We start from the raw sequence: 6,146 nt of genomic DNA on the forward strand, positions 1-6,146 counted from the left end.
CAGCCTTTTGCTGCAAACAAGTACATTGAGCTACATGCTTATTGCTATATTTTTCTAAAAATAAAACCAAATCTTTTTCTTGCGGTTGTCACGCAGCTTTCTATCGCTGTACAACTCGCTGCCATTTTGGTCGGCCTCGTCCGCTTTGGATTTCTCCTGCCTAAATCTATTATTGTCGCCCAATCTTGTGTTTTCTTGGCAGTTCATTTCAGTCTGAGGGTCGTTGGATTCTTTCGTTCACTATTTAGAGAGAGCAGTGCCATTCGTCTCCAGACAGTCATCCTCTTTTCATTCAATCCTCCATGACAACCACTTTCACATTCTTGGAAAGAGCCCAGGATCTGTTCAAGAGTAGAAGGAGCCTCTCCCCCCCCCCCCATTCTAGGAACATAGTTCAAGCAAAGGCTTCTTTTGCTTGAGGACTGCTGTACACAAAAGGCTACATTTATCCATCCATTTTCTTAGCCACTTATCCTCACGAGGGTCGCAGGAGTGGAGAATATTTCAATTGTCATCAGGCCATCGTTGCCAGCCAATCGCAGGGCACATAGAGACAAACAGCCGCACTCACAATCACACCTAGAGGTCAATTTAGAATGTCCAATTAATGCTGCATGTTTTTGGGATGTGGGATGAAAACGGAGTGCGCGGTAGAAACCCCACGCAGGCACGGGGAGAACATGCAAACTCCACATAGGCGGGTCCGTGATCGAACCTGGGACCTCAGAACTGTGAGGCCAACGCTTTCCAGCTGAGGCACCGTGCCGCCTGCTACATTTATTGTATTACAAAAATTGCCATTCATCTCTTTGCTTTGCTTGCTTTGGTCGACAGTGAATTTTAGGAGAAGAAAAAAATGGCGGGGCGCTGTGCACTTTTTGTGGTGACATACCAGGAAAACTGACCTCTAGAAATTTTACTCTCAATTAAACTTGAGCAATATAGAAAATAGTAGACCTTGTCATACGTATAGAATCAGAATTCTTGGCCGAGTACGTTGCAAGACACACAAGGAATTTGTCCCCGGTAGTTGGGAGTCTTTCTAGGCCAGGGGTGTTGAAATATTATTTGTCGCGGGCCACATTTTATTTACAGTTCCCCTCGGAGGGCCGATATGACTGTGAAACCATAAAAATCTTTAACTGCCTCATCATATTTACATATGAAATTTATGAACTCGTTTTGGAATGAGAAATAGAGAGTGACGGGTTTTTCAACTATTGTTGTTTGTAACATAAAAATAGGTGTAATATCTCGTAATTGTTTATGACATAATTTTGGTACAGATTTGAACAAAAATCATGAAAGTTGATGCATGTGATATGCCTTCGCAGCTGGCCCCGGGCCTTGAGTTTGACACCTGTGCTCTAAGGCAATGGTGCCCAATATTTTTTTTTGCAGGCCCACCGCCTTCGGGGGGCAGCAAAATTGTTATAATGATATTCTCAAAATTGACTGAAAATGGCAGGTCAGGAGTTGCCAATGTTTGTTTGCAAAGAATAAACGAGCTCACAAAAAGTATGTGACAGAATGTACACACAATTAACTGGTGGTCAGTCAATCACAGGGCATAGCCTAAGCAACCACTTTTGGTATGAAAACATATCATAACAGGCATTCTATTGTCATGGCTTGGGGGCAGCTGCCTGGATCTTCATACATGGAAATGGAATAGCGTTCATTCCAAAGCCTTTTTTTATTCCTCCAAGAATAAAATTTGAATAAGTGAGAAAAATTACGTGGAAAAATTAGATAAACTCAGCATGGAGGACCTGTATTTAATGCTGAAGTCGATGTTTTCACCAATAAGCAATTGGACTGTTAATTTGCTTCCGCTTGTCTTGGACAACTGGATATACACATGGATCTGGTGAGTAAGTCATCGAGATTTACACGGAAAATTTGGAAGCGCAGAAAAGACTGGATGCATACAAATACTTCGTTGCTCGATCTGTTCTCATCAGGAATAAATCCCACATTGTGACAGGTTGACGGCTCGTGATTACGGAAGCGTTCGGTCACACGTTAACCTCTGCCAGAATCCATCGATCTTTTCAGCTAGTATTCAACACACATACTAATATTTAAATAAATGACCCCTGGTTTTACACAAACTTGCATTCATTAACTATCATTGAAAACAAAAATAAAAGAGGATGGAGTCCTCTCCACGGAACGTACACGGAAGCGATTGTGGCCACACTTAACCTCCGTCAACCTCTGCAACAGTTTTATTTTATTTTTTTAAACGTATTGTTCTCAAATGAGCCAACTTGGCATTATAAATACGTTTTGGTAATTTGAGATTGAGAAGAAGAATTCCTACCTGAAATGAAGCGATCGCTACACAGCCGTGTGTGTATTTTGGTTGGGCACCATCCATCACGTTTAATTGCCCAAATCCATCTATCTTTTCAGATGGTATTCCAAAGAACGATCTCTCTGAATATCTGTCTCATCCGTCAACCAACAGCACAACAGGTCTCGGGTATTGTAAATAATCTCTTCCGGTTCAATGTCCCCCACAATGTCGGGCCGCTCTGTTTGACCGGCAATATGGCGCCGTGAAAATTGTGACGTCACGTGCACGAGCTCTATGGAGAATCCATGTCTAATCCATCTGAGCTTGAAAATGTGTTTTTATTTTTATGTGAACAATTAAAGTGTGCATGTGATATACGTTCCTTCAAGAAGCTGCGTTAGGCCGCTCTGTTTAGCTGGATTAAAGGAGGCCAGTCGCAGGTCACACACAGACACACACACATCCATCACATTTATGTGACGACAGCGAGCAAAAAAGTAGGGCAAAGTTTGGATGTCCAAATTGAGCTTTACACTAGAGCATATATGCATGTGGGAGATTTTATACGTGTGCGGTTAAGTGTGTGTTTATCACGGCGCTTCACCTCAGCTCTCCCACAGCTTCCCGGCAGCTTCCCGAGGATGAAAAGCGAGTGAAACCCCAGACTGGTGGGGCTCCACAGCCAATTAGGATTGTTTATTTAGCCGGCCGCTGCCGCTGAGCAGAACAGGAGCGCATAGCCGGCCACACAACCCTGCAGGGGCAACCTCTTCTCTTTTTCCGCCCTTGACTCCTTTTAGCAAAACCCCCTCTCTGTCTTCTCTACAGCTTTTCTTCCTCTTTGCCCAACTTTTATTGCTTTCCAATTTATGTAACAAAGTGTCCATGATAAGCCACAGTCAAAGGGCCTTGGATACACTTAGAGGCACAGTTTTTCCTCTCTACAAATGTCTTCTTTTGTGGTAAAGCCATGCAGTCTTTCAGCTATTATTGTCCAATCTTCCATTGTTGGGTTCCTTACATGACGTTACATTTCCGACCAGTAAAAGTAATTTTTTTGAGTGATGTTTTTCAGCCAATCAGTCATTTTTTGTTGTTGTCTCATTCAGTACATGATAGCTCACGTGTCAAAAATGCAAGACAATCAACACACTGGTGGTTGAAAATTCCTGTTGACATGAAAACAAAGAGCTAACTAACAGCACACCCACACCATATTGCCAGTGTCTTATTTCCCACTTTACACCCCACCCGCCCAGAATCATCCATGATTCTCGGCAGTCATTCATCAACATCCTCTTCATCATCCATCACGGTGATTGGGGCGCTCCATCTTCAATTCCCTTCTTTTCTTCTTCTTCTGTCTCCGTGCTCTCCTCATATTTTCCTCTCCTCTTCAACGTAGCCTACCCATGACGAATTGGCTTGGTTAACTGATGTGTCAAGGGGGATTAATTGATGTGCGCACGCTTGAGTGGATTTTGGAGACTACTGGAGAGTTTGCAGCATTGTGATCATGGTTTGACAACAAAGTATTTTGCTTTGGTGTTATGTGTAATCGGTGGTGTTCGATTCTGTGTTGTGGATTAAAGCCAATGATGGCGATTACTTGTTAGGTCTTCTATTTGTCTCACTCAGTCCCTGACAAAGTCAGCAAAAATGAAAATCCTCCCGTCCAATGTCATGATATAATGTTCCCCTAACCTCATTAAATGACATGTATTTGAAAATAAACGTGTATGAAAACAAGAGAAAGTTTCTCCAGCCAAATGATTGGAATTGGGGAACACATGAAAAGCAAAAGTAATGTTGCACCGTTAGATTTTGGAGGATGCATGACAAAAAAAAAAAAAAGTGCGGAAATAACTCCTCCATCCATTTTCTTATCCGCTTATCCTCACAAGGGTCACAGGAGTGCTGGAGACGATCCCAGCTATCAACGGGCAGGAGGCGGGGTACACCCTGAAGTGGTTGCCAGCCAAACGCAGGGCACATGGAGACAAACAGCCGCACTCACAATCACACCTATGGGCAATTTACAGTGTGCAATTAATGTTGCATTTTTTTGGGATGCGGGAGGAAACCGGAGTGCCCGGAGAAAACCCACGCAGGCACGGGAAGAACATATGGATCAAACCCGGGTCCTCAGAACTGTGAGGCCAATGCTTTCCAGCTGTGCCACCATGGCGCCCGAGGAAATAACCATTATACAGATTTTGTGTAATTATAACACAAAAATAAGTGCTTAACTGGCTATTGTACATAGTCACAGAAGGCTTCATATTTTCTTAACTAATACTCTAAACCTTCATGGCGTTGACTTGAACAGACACGAGTTATAAAGCAGTGAGTCAAAATAATTCCTTTTGAGTGACAAAACTGACCACCCCCTAACCAATCTTGTTACTTCCGTCAGCCCATATGCATGCATAATTATATACAAGCGCACATGGGTCCTTGGGATTCATATTTTCAAGGAAGTGGAAAATGTAAAAGGATCTTTGTGTAAACGTCTGGACAAGCCTTGCATTGCCAGGGCCTTCTGGACAGCAGGGGAAGTACCTGGGTCAAACCAAGTACCTCAAGAAGGCAACCGGCCAAACAAAGTTCACGACAAAGTCAAGGACCTGCCGTGCTAAACACCCCAGGTGAGCTCGTGGGGTGTGCGGACATGCGAGAAGCGGTTTCACCGGACACGTGCTCATTTGAACGTGCGGCGCAGTTGTGAATGAATCAACAATTCAAAGAAAGTGACATTTTCAGAGAGTTGGAATGAGGTACACACTTAAAGCATAAAGCGGCTCAGTGCAGGAATAAAAGGTCTGTTCAGACTCGTTTGACACGAGTGCCTGTGGTTTAGGCTCCGCGGTGACTACAGTCTATGTGTATCTTTTTCAGTCCTCCGGCATCACTCAAACACCCTTAACAGGATTTTGGCAGGGGCAAACTGCAAGCCAACATCATACTATTCACGCTGACAGTTCCCTGATGATTCAACAGGCTTAGAATAAGAGAAAAGAATTACGTGTAATCGCAATGTCATCTGTTGAAATGGAAGCATTTCCTCATCATTTCAAATGGCCGCGAGTCGCAAAAACTCGGGGTTCATTCAGTCACGGCTCAGCGAAGGAGTGTCGAGGAAGACAAACCCAAACCGCAGAGCGCAGTCAAATTCCGGCAGAAAGACCCCTACAGTAATGAAAATAAATATCTGATTGCACGCTTTCATTTGGAATTGCCGTTCTCGAGAACAAATTCAACGGCTTGATGAATGGATGCTGCCTGTGGGGTTCGCACGTCCACAGTCGAATATCAGAATATCCGAACATTTGTGTGGAAAAGGCGTTTTTGGAGATTTGACTTTGAAAGGCAGATCGTGTCATCTGTGGCTACAATGTGTTTTAAATTACTGTTCTTTTGTGGAAAATATCATCAAAAAGACATCATTGGAGAACGAGAACAACTGTTAAGGACAGAAATTTGCATTTTGGGATGAGATCAGCTTTAAAAATTTGACATTTAACGAATGATGATGGAGGGGATTTACGTGATGACAGCACTTGATGTCAGTCACGAATAAACAATGTGGCAGTGCGGTCAGAACCGAGATTGTTCTTGATCTCAGGAACACTTTGGGAAAGGAACAAAAGGGGGCAGATTTTACTTTCATTACTTAATACATTTTATTTTAACTCAGTCTGAGGTCCCCTATTTAGATATGAGGCACGCAGGATTAATTCATAAGACCTGCGGACTGCACAGTAATTTGTTTGTGAATATAAAGACTGTAACTGGATAAAACCAGAACCAGGATAGCAATTATTTTTAAACTGATCAGCAAATA

This window comes from Syngnathoides biaculeatus, chromosome 3, assembly GCF_019802595.1.
Source record: "Syngnathoides biaculeatus isolate LvHL_M chromosome 3, ASM1980259v1, whole genome shotgun sequence".
NCBI lineage: Eukaryota > Metazoa > Chordata > Actinopteri > Syngnathiformes > Syngnathidae > Syngnathoides > Syngnathoides biaculeatus.